The 19565-nt window shown below is 30.7% G+C and overlaps 1 protein-coding gene across 3 annotated transcripts in view; it reads right to left on the bottom strand.

The window, feature by feature from the left end:
* Pde11 (Phosphodiesterase 11) overlaps window positions 1–19565 on the bottom strand; it is a 295736-nt gene that overhangs the window by 253471 nt on the left and 22700 nt on the right. The window contains exon 1 of one of the 3 annotated variants that reach the window (XM_067045590.1): window positions 5491–5538. The exons of the other annotated variants lie outside the window; for them this stretch is intronic. The gene's annotated coding sequence lies outside the window, so the exon portion shown is untranslated. Of the gene's footprint in view, window positions 1–5490; window positions 5539–19565 lie in introns of those variants that run through there. 3 annotated transcript variants of the gene reach the window in all.

Genomic DNA, 19565 nt, shown 5'->3' with positions numbered 1-19565 from the left:
TTTCACTTACCTATATATGAATTATATAGAAAGTATTCATTTGAAATTTCGAATTCCACTGAAACCATATACTTAAGGCGGGCATATCGTCGGTTTGGAAGCAGGCTGTCAAATTCAAAATTTTTTTTCACACTGTTAGTGCAGTAAAAATTACAATTTGTAACTCTCTCCCGCATAAGAATATTTTCTTTTTAGGAAGTTTGATTATATTAATTTTTTAATATTAATACAAAGTACCAGATATCCATATACCTACTCGTATGTATGTATTCAAGTACTTATTTCATCAGGGAAAAAAAATTAATTTTTTTTAATTATAAGTAGATGGTCAAAAAAAGAACAAATAGTTTAAAACTATTTTAATCTCCAACGTTTCGCCTTATTTTGCAGAGCTTCATCAGGGCTAAAAAGATACAAAAAAAAAAAAGAAAACTGAGAATATTATTACAATAAGGTAATTTAAGCTAGGATAAAGCCTTTAGCCCTGATCAAGCCGTGAAAATTGGGGCGAAATGTTGGACATTAAAATAGTTTTAAACTATTTGTTCTTTTTTTGACCGCAACCCTGACCATTACTTATATATAAATCATTACGGTCAACTATATATACACACATGTAATTTTTTTAATTTTTAAGGCGAATAAACTTCCAAAATGAACATAACCTATTCTAAATTTTTTATTGTACAACGTTTGGTTGTTTGTAAAACAATTTTAAACTATGATTATATAGATGACATGATTTCAATAGTGAAATTCAAAATATAATAAACATGTAGATTGTAAAGGTGCACGAGTATGGGACAATTGTCCGGAAACGTGGTAAAATAAAAAATATAGAATAGGTTATATTCATATTGTAAGTTTTTTCAACTCAACAATTTAAAAAAAGATATAAATGAATTGCAGTCGTTTCATTGTGAAAATATAAAAATGAATTATTTTGAATTGTAACCGTCTTCTTATAAACCGACGATATGCCTGGGACGTGCCAGCAAATTGTTAGCTAAAATTATTGGACCAGAAGTTCCACTTTACAGAATCGATTTTTCACATTTTTTTTCTGCAAAATGGCTTTTTTTTATTAAACTCGCTGAATCAATGAGAAATCAAGTGTTTTTTTCATATCAGATGGGTTTTGTCCTCATTAAAATAATACCGTTTATATACCAAAAAAAATCGTCCTTTTTTTTAAATTTTCCTAATTAAAAAAAGATACTCGTCGTTAGAAATAATAAAAAATGGTAATACAAAATATTTAAGAATTTCATGAATAACTAAAAGAGTAAATTGACATCCGATTCGAAATGGAAAAGCCGAGGCCACAGTATTGTATAACGAGTTAGTTATATTTTGTTTAAACGATGTATTTTTGGCAGGATATTTGATATCCATCACACCCAGAGAAAATTCACAAAAATATGAATTTTTATTACAAGGGAAAATAAAAATTTTTCTTTCATAATTTTGATTGTTTTCAGATTTTTTTTTTTAAACACCACAACAGCGATAGCTCACTTAACACGAGCCCACACTTATTTATTAATGCTTAATTAACACAAATCAACCATCTACAAAAAAAAAAAAACTTGGGGATGAATGTACGACGATAAGGAAAAGTCATATTCATATAATTCATATAAGGAAAAAGAAATGTGATGGGCGCACCGCACTAATTTTTTTTAAATACAATTTTATTGAGCTCATGAGATTACGAAGCACAATTATAACACATGACGATAAAGATTACATCATTATTATGGTAAATAAAAACATCATTATGGTAATTAATGTGACTAGGTTAGGCGAGATCAAATAAATGTATCTGAATACATAATATATGGTAATGTTATGTTAGTAACTGGTTTGGACTAGGGCTTAAGTCACGGCATCGTCTAGGTCGGTTATGCAACGCGAGGTCCGTTAGAACACTGTACCGTTGTATCAGACAAAACTCTCTGACTTTTCTATGCATATATTATAGGTACTTTATATATTTTACAAAGACTTGTTTATAAATTATTAAGTAAAAATTTAGGCTTTTTATTCGGTGTTCCTTAGTTACAAACAGCCAAGCTATTGGAAGTCAAAAGAACGGTAACAAAAACAATCTGATAAAAATAAATAAAATATTTCCGAAAAGCCTTTGAAAGAGATGTTGCATTTTGTATTTTTGTTCCTAACTCTACAGTTTAAAAATAGTATTAATTTTTTACTAATTGAGGTTAGAAATCCGACAATGAAATATGAAAAAAGTTAGATTTTCCATTTGAAAGGTCTGCAGCAATAATATTTTCGGTCGTTTTTTATTTATTTATTTTTATTTTTTTGTCTTAAGTGTATGAAATTTAATCCATTTTATAAATATTGTGTCTGAAATTAGCATTTTTTTATTTTAAATGAAATAAAAAAATAGTTTATTTTTCAGGGACTGTGACCTAGTCCCAGACTAATTAACTATTCAGAACAATTATAAAGGTAATTTTAGTTTTACAATAATATATATTCACCAAAAAACAAAAACAGTGTGGCCACATTTAATTATAACTTATATTAAAATTGTCTATAGATAATTTTAGATAGAGAGAGGGAAAAAAAATTAAAAACTAACTGGCTGAATAAATAAAAACAACGACTCAAAAATGTAGTATATATTATTATATAAGATAGTATTTATACGCAACCATAACAAGCGATATTTCGACAAATATTATTCTGGACATTTATATACTAGATTAACGTTTCATCAATTTGAGACAAATTTGGTACTAGTATAATAGTCTTTGAAATATTGAGAATTTTTTAAATATTAAAAAATAGCCAAAAATTAAGGTGATTCGTTATTGCCTTTTCTTGAATAGTGACAAATCTGACAAACATAAGTTTTTCTTTGTTTTATTTTGTTGGTATTCCATAGACCTTTAATTATACGTTTAGCTTTAGAAAAGTCTGTGGGACGACCGCAGTAAATTACTGCTGTCTACGGTACTATCTTTGAATTGCACCTAATTCTAAATAGAATAATTTTTTTTGTTCGATGGTGTCATTATTCTAGAAAAGCAGCGATGTGTTCTAACCGTCGTAAAATAGATTAACTAAAACTCTTTATTAATTGTCTAATTTTATGATTTGATTTTTTTTTTTTGTATGCTTACAGAATATTGGTTAATACTTATATACAGAGATTAGCAGATTATTCATAAATAATTTAATAAAAAATTAATTATATCTACAACTCGTGAGTTAATAAAACTATTTCAGTTTGTTAATCCTTCAGAATTCGACACTGCTGTTTAACCCACGAATATCTCCTGTTTCACCTTAATACATTTCATAATAATCCGTCGTAAACACGCTGTGCTTACTACATAACAGATATAGTAGGGTATAGTCAGTATGTAAACCCTGTTAGCTCAATAAAGCTTTAGGCTAAAGTAAACTTTTAATAGAAGGTATAATCATTAAAATAATTATCTATGTTGAATTTATTTTTTATTTTACATGTTTATCATATAATTATTATTATTATTATTTTGAATATTAATAATAAAAGGAAAAATTGAGTAGTTCATCCCATTTCATATGACTGATGAAATGGGATGAACTACTTCTGGTCTGCATTAATGTGATTTTGGGGTTTTCAATCCAGATAATATTTGAACTAACTTTGAGAGAATTTATTTGCAATTCTCTAATAATAAGCAGTTTAACTGGAATTTATTCTCATTAGTACTTACTTTTAGTTTTTCATTTATAATTTGTAGTTTAGTTTAACCTTATAGTATAAGAAATCAAATCTAATCGAATAGTTATCAAATATATCGATCGCCTGGAGCATAATAAAGAGATGAATATAGTATCATATAGAATAGATGAATGGAGAGTATGGTGATTAACTGAACATAAATTGTACAATTAATAAAAAAAAAGAATGGTTATGGGTTATTCTCGTTTTTCATTACTAATATCCTATTTCTGATGGTCCTCCGAGGCGCCTGAAACGAAAATGGCCCCTAGATCTTCTAACATAGAAATCATTCATGCCATTATAGCTTACCATATTTACTTGAATTTTTTGTTTAAATACAGTTATAAATTTTCAAGATATATCTATTTCAATATATATATATGAAGTATGTGTTACTAATATAAACGTGTAAACAAAGTCATTAAAAACTATACTTTACTTTAAGAAATGTGTAGGAAAACATCAAAGCAAGATAATTATCCTAAAAATTAATTACATATATCTTCCATTAGCCCAATAGTGTAATTTATTTTAAAGATAATCGCAATCATTAATTTCTTATCATATTGTGCTCTATCTCATGAGTATCTTAGTAAACAAGTAAATGGGTGTGGTAGGCACTTTTGCAGAAATAAATTAAAAATAAAAATCAAATATAAAAATTTATTACTAGCGACAATACATTAATGTTTTAAAACTTGAACAGCCAGGATTTTATATTATATCAAATTATTAATACATGTTAAATAATTTTTTTTTTTTAATTTTAGTTTGTGTGATTCGAAATAATTATTTAGGCCTATGACCAAGGAACTAGTTGTCACTCACATTATACGGCTAAAAACTGAGGCATATGTTCATAATACAAGACATATTTACGCTAGAATTGATAGCATATTATCTATATTTAATTGTTTATATGTACAACATTCTTATCAAATTCTGAAAAACTGATAGAGCACGAAACTGCTGTTCACTAGATAAACTTTTCCAAATTAAAGCTTCAGTTTTTTTTTTTTTTTAATTCAAAGATAACAGACTATGGGAATCCAAACAGTACTCATCAAATATTCATCAAAGTAACATATGACATACAAATAGGATGCTTTGGATTTGTTCACTAGTGTTACTGTGTGAACTAATGTGTATGCTAATGCGTTTTTTATTCAATATAAACTAGTTTTAAATACTCATCATCGAATTTCTGAGTCACATTGAGAATCAAAACAACAATAAGTAAGTAATATTGAAGGATTAATTCCAAGGGCAACTATTTCTGTCATCATTGCTTATTTAACATTGAATTAATAATATGGTAATAATTGTTGCTCAGTCTCATATAACTTACTAAAACTAACATTAATTATTTAAAATTATTATAAGAATTTATTTATGTTCAAACTGAAAGTGAATTATCTTTAATATAATCGAGGTACTAAGTAATTAGTTTTCACATCAACCAACACGAAAATTAATGACGTCAAAGTTTTCTGGTTATGGATGCAAGATGGTTATAGTTATGACACTTACAATTACTATTTCTTCAAGTTAAGAAAATAATGTTTCCATATTGAAAGGAGGTTATAGAAACGCAATGATATATAAAACAATTAATAATTTTTAAACGCAAGAAAATTTGTTAATATTTTTTTTATTATAAAAAAAATATAGTTTGTAAGCGATGCTGAGTAAGAGGCAGTTATGTAAGAATGTAAACAAGAGGTAAACAAGTGCCTACTCACAGTTGTGCGAAGAGAATCCCAGCGATGCCGGGTAGAGACTGACCGCCTCCGAAGGGAATAATGTTTATATCGGAGGCAGGTGGAGGTGGGGGAGGCGGCTGCGCTATCGATACCTTCCCAGATATCCTCTGATATCTAGGTATCTCGACCGAGATATCCGGGGGCGATAAGTCTGCGGTTGCGGTTCTTATAAGCTCTACGAGAGGACGAGGGTGTATGTAGTCTTCAAGGTCTCCTACAAAGGAGTTCGGTCGGGTTCTCACGTAGTAAGGATGTGACTGAAACCAGCGGGGCTGAAATCCTTAAAAATTAAAAATATATTTCGAAAATTGTTTAAATTGAAGGGATTAAAAATTCTAGGAGTTAATTATGACACATCATGCGAAGCATTGGCGTAGTTAACCAAATGTTTTAGGGGGAGGTGGTGAAGTGCTGGGGTTTGGCTTGTCTTTTATTACACATTAAATATTTATCCAAAATTTAAATAATTACATAGGTTTTGAGAGAGGCGCCGGGATCTTTCGGAGTCCACTTTTCCTTCACAAGAGAGGGACAACTCGGTTCGGAGTTTCTCAGGCTGAATGCAAATAGGAATAATTGTATTTAATATGTTATTTTTCATTTACTTACGTTATTTTTTTTTTACTTTTTATTTTGTTATTTGTTATTTAATTTATACTTCCGTAAATATTTTGTGAAGGTACTCCGTGTTAGCATTTATATCCCCGTTAGCATTGTCTGTAAATATATCACAGATTGTAATATTAGACAATAAAGTAACAATAAAAAATGACATAGATCTACAACCAAAAGTTTTATTTCATAATTTTGGCTGATCTCTATAATTTTTAGTGTTCAGAAACGGAAAATGAACTCCGTTTTCACCACGAACAGATTTTTCTAAAATCCATGATTTGTAATGCCAAGTTTGTAGCAGAAAAATCAAAAAAAAAATCAACTTTTTCAAACTAATTAAAATTTGTACTGTATCAATCGGACGTTAGAATAGAAAAAAATCCACTAATCTGACTAGTACTTATATACTTCTTACTTCCTCATCACTTTCCCATTTTCCTTACTGATATATATTATCAGATAATTTCAAATCAAGTGAGCAGATAAGTTTTTTATCAATTTTTACAAAAAAAAAAAAAAAAAAAAAAAAAAAAGAACCGTTAAATAAAAAATGATATATTGAAAATAAAGTTAATGTCAAATTCCTATAAAATTGAAAAAGAAATTTTATTAAGTAGGCAAAACATATAACTTATTTTTTTACCTCATTTTAATGCAAATGACAGATAAAATAGTAATTGTTCGATTCTTTTTTTCACCCTTTTTAACACTTATTTTTCAAGAAATTCCTTGAGAGGGATAGACTACTGGGAATATTCCTCCTGAACCCTCTTCCCCAAAGACACCGACCTATCTATGCCCTTGGTAGCAAGTGTGTTTTTTGTGCCCACTGAGGGCGATTGGTGTTTGTCTCCTTACCATAGTCCCTGTACTCAAGGAAATTATATAATAACAAGAACGCTTTCCTTATGTAAGAATTTCTTTACGATATTGACAATCCTTGTTATATTAATTGAATTTTAGTTTAAAAATTTAACAAATATCTAGTGATAGACAATCGCTTAATGGATGCTCTAATGACGTAGAATACAAATAAATATTAGTAGTACTTATACTTATTCTGTTATATTATTGTATTAAATAAAATGGTATACTTTCTTTATACGGTGAAAACTCTGTAAAACGGACAGCCATGGCATCCGACGATTTTTTTTAAAAATATTAGACACGCGCCCTAGGAGTCAAGAAAAGGTTTTTACATATTTTTAGACTGACTAATTAATAAATTTAATAAATTTAAAAACTGCAAACATGTTTTTTAACATTAGATATATAAATGATTGACCGTATGAATAGTTAACTAGTTTTTGTTTTCTTTTGATCGCACCCCCTACGATCTTCTTCATAATATTTTTGTAAAAATTGGGAGTGTGGTCAGAGAATTACACAAATAAGTAAGAAAAAAAAAACTTATTTAATATTGTTACTGTTTCCTCCAGAATTTCTAGTCTTCATCAGGACTAAGAACAAACAGCAAGATAACAACCAATGAATAAAAAAAAAAAATATATATATATATATATATATATATATATATATATAGAATGGTTAAAGTAGATAATTGTGCGGAGTGAAAATTAATATAAATAAAGTATCTTTTACTTCTCTTCTTTCAATATTTTATTTTTATTAATTTTCATTCGGTACAATTATACACTTTAATCATCATATATATTTTTTTATTTATTGGTTGTTATCTTGTTTTTTGTTCTTAGCCCTGATGAAGGGTAGAAATTCTGGCCAAAAAGTTAGTACAATTGAATTTTTTTTTTTAAATTATTTGTTATTCTCTGACCGCACCTCCAACCATCTTCTCATATAATTACCCGCGGTCGACTATCTTCTCATCATGTTTTTTAGTAATTGATTATGTACATTTAATACAATAAATAAATGTATCTGTTATAGTTATAAAAATGCACTGTTATTATTTATAATGTATAGGTATAAATAATACCTTGTATAGATAGATAATAATGCTCAGGCATATTTACCTATCTATAGAGTATAGAGAATTAGTGGCGTGCAGTTTGACCAACTCAGTTGTTGTGAACCCATCTGGTCACGGCGGACGAATGTCCACAACTTTGGCTCATCCTCATGAGAACATCAGCATCGGAATTTACTCACGGCGGGGGGCCCTCATCTCGCAGTCATCCACGGTGATACCAAGATTTTTTATTAATTATGACCTTACTAATGACACAATATATATATATATATATATACACTACATTTAGTCAGTTTACGCAATTTTTCTTTTTAATTGTATTTATGTTACAATTTAAATTTAAATTAAAATCAGGTTTATTTAATTTTCTTTTCTTTTATTTACCTGATTATTAATTATTTAATAGTTAAGTTTTGTCAAGTTCCATTTTTTCTAGCTTATGTTTATACATTCTATTCAAAAGGTTTAATTTAATTTGTTTGTTTTTAATTATGCAATTTACATTTTAATGAAATTCGACACTGAGTTTCTTTTACTTTTATCACCTTGACGGTTTGGGCTAGCAAAGGTTCCTTTTGAACCCATACTCACCGTAACAGATATTATTTATCTATTTGTATTTTAGGTAGAATAAGAACAAAAGATTATTAATCGTATTAAATGAGTTTAAGTATGTAGAAAATTACAAAAACTAAAAGTCGCTTCCAGAAAAGTATACCAAAACAATTCTTTATAGGAAAAATCATATCGGATTCGGTTTTATTTTCTTTTGAAATCTTTTAGATAATTTTTTTTTATTGTTTTTAAATGTGGAAAAACATAAAAATACAATCAATTGTATTAATTGAGTTTAAATGTTAAAAAAATTAATAAAAATAAAGTAAGCCAGATTCGTTTTTTTGATAAATAAATCCAAAATGAGTAAAATAAATGTTTATTTAGATGAAACTGCTTTTTTTCCATATAAAGGCATATCTAAAATATATGGACTTTACAACTGTTGTAATTACGTTGCATTTGGATAACATTGTAAGATACTATGTATTTATTTCGTGAACGGGGGACATAGGAAGAAGAAATATTTCGTCTAACATGTCCACAAATTTTCTAATTTCTTCTTTATATGAAAATTCGTATTATATAAAAATTTGTTGGTCTACCTTACTAGGAGTGAAATTTTTTTTTTTTTAATGTTTTACTCCCTGAAATGAAAAATCTATTCTTTTCTCTTTCTATTAAAACACTTGGTCCCCCCCCCCAAAAAAATTTGACAATTTGAGTTGTATTTGTCTGGCTTCATTAACTGATTCTAAATATGATATATAACATAATTTTACATTAATATGACGAGCTTTAAGGTGTTTTGGAGAAAATGGTAAAAAAATTCGGACTCTCAATAACGTTATTATTCTGATGCGCTTACAAATTAACGAAGTATGGCAATTAGTACTAAAAGGATTCATTATCGTATAATGTTTTGTATAAATTTACTAAAACCAATTTTTGATTAATAAGAAAATGAGTTGACTAGACATATAACAAACATTGTCAATATTAGGTTTACCTCCAAAAAAGTACCTAGCAATCGAGTTGAAAAGGTACATTAAGAATGGAGTTGAATATTAGTCGTCCCTCGCTCCCTGCCTTCAAATTGAAGACCTTTGACAGTCACTCAGCAAATAGAATTTTATGTAAGAGCCCCCTCTTGCTAACACTTCAATTTTCTAGTAATTTCATTTACATAAGATATTGCTGTTAAGGAATTGGATCAGTGGAACCATTTGGCGAATTGACGGAGAATATTCCTGCACGAAATTCCTCATATACATCTAGCCCTGGAATTGCTTTTCTCGAAATAACTCAATAACAACCGAAATCAATAAATATCTTCTCGATTACATTTAAATGTAATATACATAATAGCAAAACTGATAGTATTTTGGAATGGGCTTTTTTTTTTTTCTAACCATTAAACACGAAAATAATTGAAAGTTTTTAAATATTGTAGATAAGATATAAACCTATAAATAATTAGGAAACATGAAAATATAGGAAGACAAAATTATATTGACACTTCTTTATTTTAAATTTTTTTTTTAAAGAAAAATAGTAGGATTTTATTTTAAATAAAGATAATAGAAAATAAAACATTATGTTAAAAAACATATGTTAAAATGAGGTTATAGCGCAAACACTAGAGATAGATTTGAATAAGGAAATCGCAAACCGCAATGGTACATTAAAGAGAACTTTAATAAATGGCTATTCCAAAAAAGCTTGGTTTATATATAAACCCTATTATTTACAAGTTCAAAAAGTGCGAGATGGAACGGAACTAAAGGAGATCGCGAGTTTAAAGATAACCTTTAGGTTCTTATGGATTAGTTTTGGAAGGTACCTGAAAATAATGCCAGAGATGAAAAAGATAAAGTCAAATGACAATTTTTGCTATTTATTTATTTATTATTAATTTCATATAATTAATCATTTTGCATTGTTAGCAGTACACATTTTTTTTTTTATCTACACCAGTAAAATAAAAAATTGACAATCAGCAGATTGCTTAAGTATTACATTGAATTAATTAATTGCATATAAGGCATGAGGGAGAGCAGCATCCAGCGGTACCTCTTCTCTGGCTTTTCTTACTTCATGTTAGCAGGTCCCTCATCCAAATTTGTCCTACAAGTATGTATGGATATCCTAGTAATTCTTCATGAAATCGTTTGTTGTAAGTTCGTATGTATTCAGTGACCGTTGGAATTTTTAAGTCAGTATGTGAAGTCAGTATATTTTTAAGTCAGTATGTGACTACATCTTGACAAACGACTAACTTGGAATCCACACACAAGACTGAAAAGACAGGAAACTGCACTTCGAATCCGACTATTACAGCACTTACAAGACAAACGGTCTGAATTCCAATTCAATACTAAAGACTGACCTACATGACAATAATAAGGCCTATCATAATGCAATAATAATAAGGACAATGATAATCATTATTGCATAATAAGGACATACGGAGTTGAACTTTGAGGCTCAACTAAACCTTCGAATTCCTCTCGTATCCAATCCTTACAATCAAAAATCTGCTCCTTACTTTGTCACAAATAAAATCATCCATAAAGACCTAACTGTCCCTTATGTAACCGATCTAGCCCGAACCAGATATCAATCCTTTCATTATAAACTTCATAACCACTCAAACACATTAGTTTCTAACCTTGCTTCCTTTTCCTTTCCTCACAACACTCCGAGATGCCTGAAAAGAAGATGGCCACGAGACCTTATATTGTAACAATGTATTTTAGAGTATTATTAGTAGGTAGTTTCTCTACATGCCTAAATATACCATTATGTTCTTACTACAAATTTACTTGTATTTTATGTACAGTTGTAAATGTCCATAAATAAATACAAAAAAAAATCTTTTTACTCGAATTACAGAATTCAACATCAGGATGATGTAGGAATTGAATTTCTTTTTCTTAAGGAATCTGAACATTTAGATATTTCTTTTTCAACTCCATCTTTCTCATCCTCTACATTTTTTCTTTTCATTAATAACTAAGTCTCTTAACTGATAACTATTCGGCTCCTTGACATAGCTCTTTGCAGTGTGGGTTTCTATATCGCCCTTGAATTTCAGGCTACAGTAGGGACACCCTTTTTTTTTGGTACTCGGAGAAGCAATTTGTAACATAAGAATGTTGAATATACGCCACATTACTTTGGTAGTAGTTAATATGAGAACAGACGCTAGTATGTTAGACTACGATGTAATTTAATAAACGTTATATAGGGCATAACGTCTGAGATCATTAGAGCTGGAAATAAGATTCCGAGAAGCTACAAGACTCGTAAGTTGACTGATAACATATATCCTTAGTGAAGCGAGTTATTTGAGTTTCCTCTTGTAGAAAATTATTTCCTTTTGTAGGACTTGCTAAATAAAATGAAAAGCATTTGAGACAGTAAACGTACCGAACATTCTTAGACCCATATCCTTACAATACAAAAATATTTATGATATTTTTAGAATCATTCCAAAAACAAGGATGTGATCTGACAGCAGTGATTTAATGATATTTTAAGTAGACTATCTTACTTATAAATCCAGAGGTAATACTTATACTTGCGGTTCAGAGAATGAAATAGATAAATAATATTAAATAGGCTTTATAGTCATAAAGTAAAACCAAAAAACAAAATAATTAATACATAATATAAAAAAAGACAAATCATAATGAAGAAACTTCAAAAAATATCTAAACAAAAAAATATTTAGGAAAGTAATTCCAATCTAAAGTCTTCATTTTATTTTTTTTTTATAATTTATTTATTGTTATTTACAACTGCATAAAAATATATACAACAAGTAAATTTGCTGTAGGTGACATAGTGACATGATACAAACATGTGGAAAATCTACCCGTTGATAGAACTCCAAAAACATTTCTAAAGGAGAATCTCGAGGCCATCTTCTTTTCAGACGCCGGTTAGACACGAGTTGGTTTGGGTGGTTGGGAAGTTTATCATGGAAGGGTTGGTATCTGATTCTGGCCAAATCGGCAACATATGGGACATAGAGGTCCTGATGATTTGATTTGTGACAAAGTAAGGAGCATTAAGGATTTTACGAAGGATTTTGGACTGTAAGGATTGAATTCGGGAGGAATTCGATGGTTTAGTGGAGCCCCATACTTCAACTCTGATTGTGATTTGGTGGGATTTATTTGAATTTATTAAAATCCTCCAATTTTAGGTACCATTCTTCCAGGGTGGTGATATGGGATTGGAGGGTTTGGGATACAATGGAAGGATCATTATTCACTGACAATAGGCATATGTCATCTGCATACGTGGTGAGAATTGTATTAGGATAGGTTGGGATGTCAGCTGTAAAAACTGTATAAAGGATAGGACCAAGGATACTACCATGAGGTACACCAGCAGACTGAGAAAACAGGGATGAATAAGCGCTGTTATTATTTACTTTAAAGAACCTGTCTGAGAGATAAGAACGGATAATGAGATAATATCTAGGGGGTAGGAATTTACGGATCTGGTATAGCAGTCCTGGGCCAGACTCGATCAAAAGCCTGTTCTACATCAAGAAAGACTCCCGAGCAATACATTCAGCGCTCCAATGAAGACGAGACTACATCAACCACACGATGGCATTGCTGGATAGTGAAGTGGGATTTTCGGAATCTAAACTGGTAATCAGGGGTTATGTGGTTGTAATCAAGGATAGAGTACAAGCGATTTAAGATGAGTTTTTCAAGAATGTTTCCCATGATAGGTAACTGAGAGATAGGACGCTAGGAGGATGGGTAGTATTCTGGTGGCTTTTAAGGTTTGGGAATCATTTTTATTATGGATGATTTACACGGTTCAGGAAATTAAGAGGATCTGAGTACAGCATTGTAGATGTAGGTGAGGAATAAAACAGGTTTTTGAGGAAGATGTTTTAGAATATGGGATGTAAGTAGGTCATAACCGGGAGCTTTGCGGGAAGGTAACTTCTTAATGATGTTGGATAACTCTGAAGGATGAAATGCTCTATGAGGAAGGGTCATTTGGAGTAGAGTATTCAATTCTTCTTCAATGTATTCTGTGTGGATTGGATTAAGGATGTCAGGGTGTGGTTCAAATGTTTTAGAAAGGTGCTGACCGAATACCTGAGTTTTTTCATCGTCTGATTTTGTCCATGTTTATCTAAATTCTAAATTTCTACAGCATCACTACAGAAATTTTAATATTCCTGTTGATATTTATATATCATACTACTATGATTGTAAAGAAGAAATATGTATTCTAGTTCTATCGGAGGTGGGGGATAGGAACTGAGGGAATTATCGGGTTTGGATGATAAAAAGGGTACTGGAGCGATAGATGATAGGAATGAAGGAATGTAGTTCTATAGGTAGGAGGATTTGATCAGGAAGGGTCCGTCAAAAATTGTAGTTCAGTGACCATTGTATTTAAGTCTGAACACGTAATATGAATTTAAGATCTGAGATGGATGGTGGACGGCGGAATTGAATAACTTGATAGAGGAAGGATGCCAGGAAATACTACGGTACGAAGGGTAAAACCAATTCAACTCCTCATAAAATCGGAAGATGAAGGCGTCCCTGAGGCGCCCGTAGGTAATTTTTTAATTAATTATTGAATTTGCTTCTAGATCCCAAGTGATATTCCAGTATATCGTTCAACACTCAAAGTGAGGGAATATAAAGAAAGTAACAAGGAGTCTAGGGGTTTCAAATATGTGGCGAAGGTAATTTAAATCATAACTTAGGACACATCATTCGAAACTTAATAAAATAAGTTATTAATAACATCAATGTATTTTTACTAATCGAAACCCATAAGTTTTTGGGTGCACTAATTACCAAAAATAATGAAATAGTGGAGGAACCGAAAGTAAGGATAAACGCTGGGAATACATTCAGCTTACCAGATGAGATAAATACCAAATTATAGTGTCCTGTCGCACAGGATCTGTGAAAGAACTGTTTTCACTGTTATTTCTTGTTCACTTCTGATTTAATTTTCATTTTGAATATTTTCTTGCGTTGCATTGTGTATAAATATATTTAGCACCAGCGAGAGTTCATGATGGACCTTTTATTTTAATTTAACTATTTATTCTATTTTAATTATTTTGGAACACCTCCGGTATAATTTTATAATTTATTTCAATCAAACTCAATTAAAAATAAATCATTCTGTGAGATAGACGTTCCTCTCTCTTTACTTTAATTAATTTGGTTTCCTTTGAACTCCGCTGGAAGGATATCTGGCAATAAAGCCTTCTCATCAAGAGGCAGCTGAGCGATAAGACTAAACGGTGCAATAAGAGAGCCGCCATTACGGGCCAATAATTCGGAAGCTCGGCAGGCAATGAACCCGACCAATCAATTTGTGACTAATCTAAACGGCTAATGGCCTTTCCTCTTCATTTGGCCTCCGATGTCCCGATAAGGGGAGGGGGCGCAACTCTTGTTTGTAAACAAACTTCTTCAATTGCCATTGAAACAAGCGCGTGTTATTACCGATTTAATTAATTTTATTTAGGCTCTAAGTTCAAAACTTATAACCTGATTACTCAGAATATTTCATTAAGAATATATATTATATAATTATACGACTGGAAATAAGTAATAAAATCAGAAAAAAAGTGATTACAGTACACTTCTTAAGATTCAAAATATAATATTTATTTTTCAACATTGTCATCATTAGCGCTTATTTCTCCCGACATGTAACAACTGAAAAATGTTTCCGACTTTTCTTGAAACCAGGAAATGACATCTGCCTTCGCATCGCCAATTGAGGTGTAATGATTACCCTCAAGGTCTTCCTTGAGTAAAGGAAATAAATAAAAATCGTATGGTATAAGATCGGCGGAGCAATAAGGGTGTGGAAGCAGTTTAAACTTCAAGTTTCGTAAGGGCTTTGCTGTTACGTGAGTTACATATCAAAAAAATCAGTGAAGACTAAAATGACTTTATTCTAACATATTTACAAGAACTACATGTTACTGTTACTGTTTCTCAGTCTCTATCTTCTTACTTCTTACTTAGCTATCTAGTCTAGGAAATATATATGAACACTTGAGAAGAGGGGGTAGGAAGAATAGTGAAATAGGAGAAGGGGTTTGGATCTAGAGAGCCTATGAAATTAGAAATAAATATCTGGAAGGGGGAAAAAGGCGTGGCGAGAAGTTGGGTGGTCAGACTTCTAAGAAAGAGACCATGACCTAAGACTTGTGTGTACTGACTTACATATGTTAACCATAAAATAGTTTGACTGTTGCCAGTCCATTGTGAGATGATAGCATGTACCTGCCTAAGTGTCAGCCCTTGCTATTGATATAGGATACTCAGGGCTTGAAAGGGCTGTTAGAAGGGTCTGAAGGGTCTTCTGGGAACCTAGTTGTTTTTATTGGGTTTCTTTCCTATAAAATTGTAAACATATGGAACCATATGTCTAAAGTGACTGAACCTATAGTTGGGCAAGGGGCAATTGTTTAAATTTATAATACAGGTTCCTTAACTCGTGCGAGATGAGCGGACGAGCGTTTCATGTTAAAGGATTATTGTGGCTATGCTTTAACACAACTTATTTGACGTTGAAGGTTTCTTAGGATCAATATGTTGATTATTTTGCAATGTTTATCGTCCGCTGCTATAATGCTATAATAACAATTAATAAATTTTTTTTAATTTTTAAGCTTATTATTATATAGATAGAAATGACTACCTACTTACAAATTAGTGAACGTGACTGAAAGATCGAAACCAAACCAATCTTTTTTATATTGATAGTAACAGATTCTATATGATAATTTATAATATTATTATTTTTATATTTCATAATATAGTTTTATATCTATCTAGAACATGATGGTTGATTAGATTTCAAATAAATTATCATTGCATTTTAAGAAAATTGTTGTAGCATTATATCGTATGTTAACCATATTGTTAGGAGCAAAACCAACGTTGAATCGTCTTTGTTCCTCTAACTTCAGTTAACAGCCAAATCGATATAATCCCAAATCACGCAAAGAGGGATTCAATATGCATTACTCCGATTGCGTGAAACTGACAGCTCAAGAACACAATTCCAAGACCGAAAATAAATTAGGTTTTATTTAGAGCCACAGCTTGTTAGAGCAGAAGTGGGTGCCTGATCGATCCCAAGCAGTGGTGTTGGTTGGTTTTTATTCCCATAGGATAAATACATATGTTTATTGAAACATGTCCTCTCTGGTTAGGACAGGTTGGTAATCTATAGAGTAACCACCCTTCGAGTCCTAGGAGTTGATGAAATTGATTAAAAAGAACTAAAAAATATGTAAAATGAGGTATGATCTGAACTTTTCTTGCATCACACAATGCAAGTAAAATTTATCAGTACAGCAAGTGTGATACTTGACACAGTTGTCCCAGAGGGTCGATTGTTGCTGGGCTAGAACTGTGTGATAAAAATTTAATTTATACAAAACTATTTATTTATTCATCTAAATTATTAAAATAATGTAATTTATAAAGCCACTAGTTGCTATACGACAACTCTGGAATATGCGAATAATCAAAAACGAAGAATTATATAGCAACTAAACAGTACCTGCAAAAATGATTAATGTAGCAGGAAATATTGGAGTTCATCTTGAAAAAAAATGTTCATTTACCTTTTAGCAATCGATTCGAGAAATCGATAAGGTGCTATTAAATTTTATATATCAGATGATTCGTATCGTCGTGCAACAAATTCATAGACGTATTGAACTAAAAAAAAATTTATTAAATTACAAACAACTGATTAGATTTGGATACAGTAACATTATTTTGATACAGGCATGTGGAACTGACCTCCTTAGTGGTCAGTCCACTGCAATTCGCTCCAATGTGCGTGAATTGCAGAGTGGATGGAGGTGTCATGTTACAAAAATATGGATCTGATAAAAATGTAATTCAATGTTTATTTAATCCTATTTTGGACTGGAAATATAAATTTAAAATTTACAAAAATTAAATATGGACCTATCTACAAAAGTATATTTAAAATATCCGAAGCGAAAATATCTATTTATTCATGGTATAAATTTCTCTATATAAAATATCACATTTTCATCCAATCTTTTCCTCAATTATCAAATGTGCTTGTAATCACAGTGAATTGAGGAAATTCATTTGGCTTCCTGCCACAATATTTATACAGTAGAGTTATCACCTGCCCATTATTTACTCAACAGTACAATTCACTTATAAAATTCAAATATGTCGAGGCCATCTCAGAACGGCACAGCATCGGTAGCCAAAGATGATTGATTAAATTGAATTAAAAATTAATTAAATTGAAAAAGTTTCTTGAGAAATGCGTTTAACATTTAAAAAATTTAACAGGAAAAAAACATCATTAATTTCAATTTTATAAAATATTTGCTACTGTTCTATATGTGTAAGTATTTTTCTTATTGAACCAAAAAAAAATTTGTAAAGACTGACAGTATAGCATCTTAAGCGAGATTCACTTCATGAACGTCTTTGCGTGACATCCATTCAGTGAAACGAATTGTGTGTCGACGTTAATTATGTTTTAATACAATTAAATATTGTGCATGGAAATTTTGTTGAGTCATCGTTGAACTTGTCGATTCGCCTTTAATAATAATAATATTTATTCTGGGATTGATCCATTAGAATCAGTATCCATTAAAATCAGGCTTTTGAGCCTTAGAGTAAAATACAAAATGAAATTATATAATGTCATAAAATATTCTAAAATAATGAATTTAAAAGATAAAAATGAACAACAATAATTGACTAAATATATAAAATAAGAATAGAACAAATAAAATAAAACCATATGTCATATCATATGGTAAAGTAAACTAAAAATAATAAATGAAAAGATACAATTTCTGCTAATATATATATTTACCACTATAGACGAAAATATTAAATACAGAAAATATAAGAATAAACCTTATTTCAAACTTTCAATTGTTATTCTTCCGGAATTAGGTGGACAGAAGGTAGTCGAAGATAAGGGATTTGAAGATTGGAAGGGTATTAAAACTACGAATAAAGGGGGGAATAGAATTCCATAGGGAAGAGGAACGAATGAGGAAAGATCTACCAAAGGCTGCGGTTCGATAGGCAGTTACATGTAAGTCTGAAGGCCGTGAGCCAGTATGCACTGGAGTTCAGTGTGAATGTATTGAGAATTTAAATTGAAGGATATCAGAGATGTACGATGGACGATGGGATTGGATAACTTGGTGGAGGAAAGAAGACAGAAGGAGGGGTAAAGCCATTTCAACTCTTCATAAAATTGGGTGACAGAGGCGTCCCTGGGGACCCCATAAATGAATCGTAGAAAGCAATTATTTAACCGTTTTAATTGTGCATCAAGGTCCCCAGAGACACCCCCGTAAACCACACAGCAATAATCAAAGTGGGGGAATATTAAGGAAGTAACCAGGAGCCTACGGGTTTGAAAAGGAAGTAGGTGGCGAAGGTAATTTAAACGCTTTAAGGTGGAGAAGGTACGACGGGAAATATAGGAGAGGTGGTTTTTCCAGGAGAGAGTTTGTTCTATGGTGACATCGAGATTTTTAACGTATGGATGGAATTGTATTGGATTATTGTTTAGGAATAAGGTTGGAAAATGAGGAATAGTTTTCAGAAGGTGAATCCTATTAAGATTGCCTTAGTCTTCTCTGCATTCAACTTAAGCTTGTTTTCTTCTGCCCAGTGACTAATACGATTCAAGTCTTCTTGAAGCTTCTTCGTGGCTACTAATAGGACAGAGGGAGGGAAGGAAGGTAAATTTGGAAATGGGTATTGAGAATGTTGGGTAAGGATGGGAAGGTCTTTGATGTAATATGTAAAATCATATAATATATAAAATCACAAATTATATTATAGATATTATTACATAATAATTATAGAAAATCCAATTA

Source organism: Halyomorpha halys, unplaced genomic scaffold (genome assembly GCF_000696795.3).
Source record: "Halyomorpha halys isolate HHAL.00 unplaced genomic scaffold, Hhal_1.1 Scaffold98.1, whole genome shotgun sequence".
NCBI lineage: Eukaryota > Metazoa > Arthropoda > Insecta > Hemiptera > Pentatomidae > Halyomorpha > Halyomorpha halys.
Note: the sequence above shows the minus strand (reverse complement) of the source record. Positions and strands in the feature narration are given on the sequence as shown.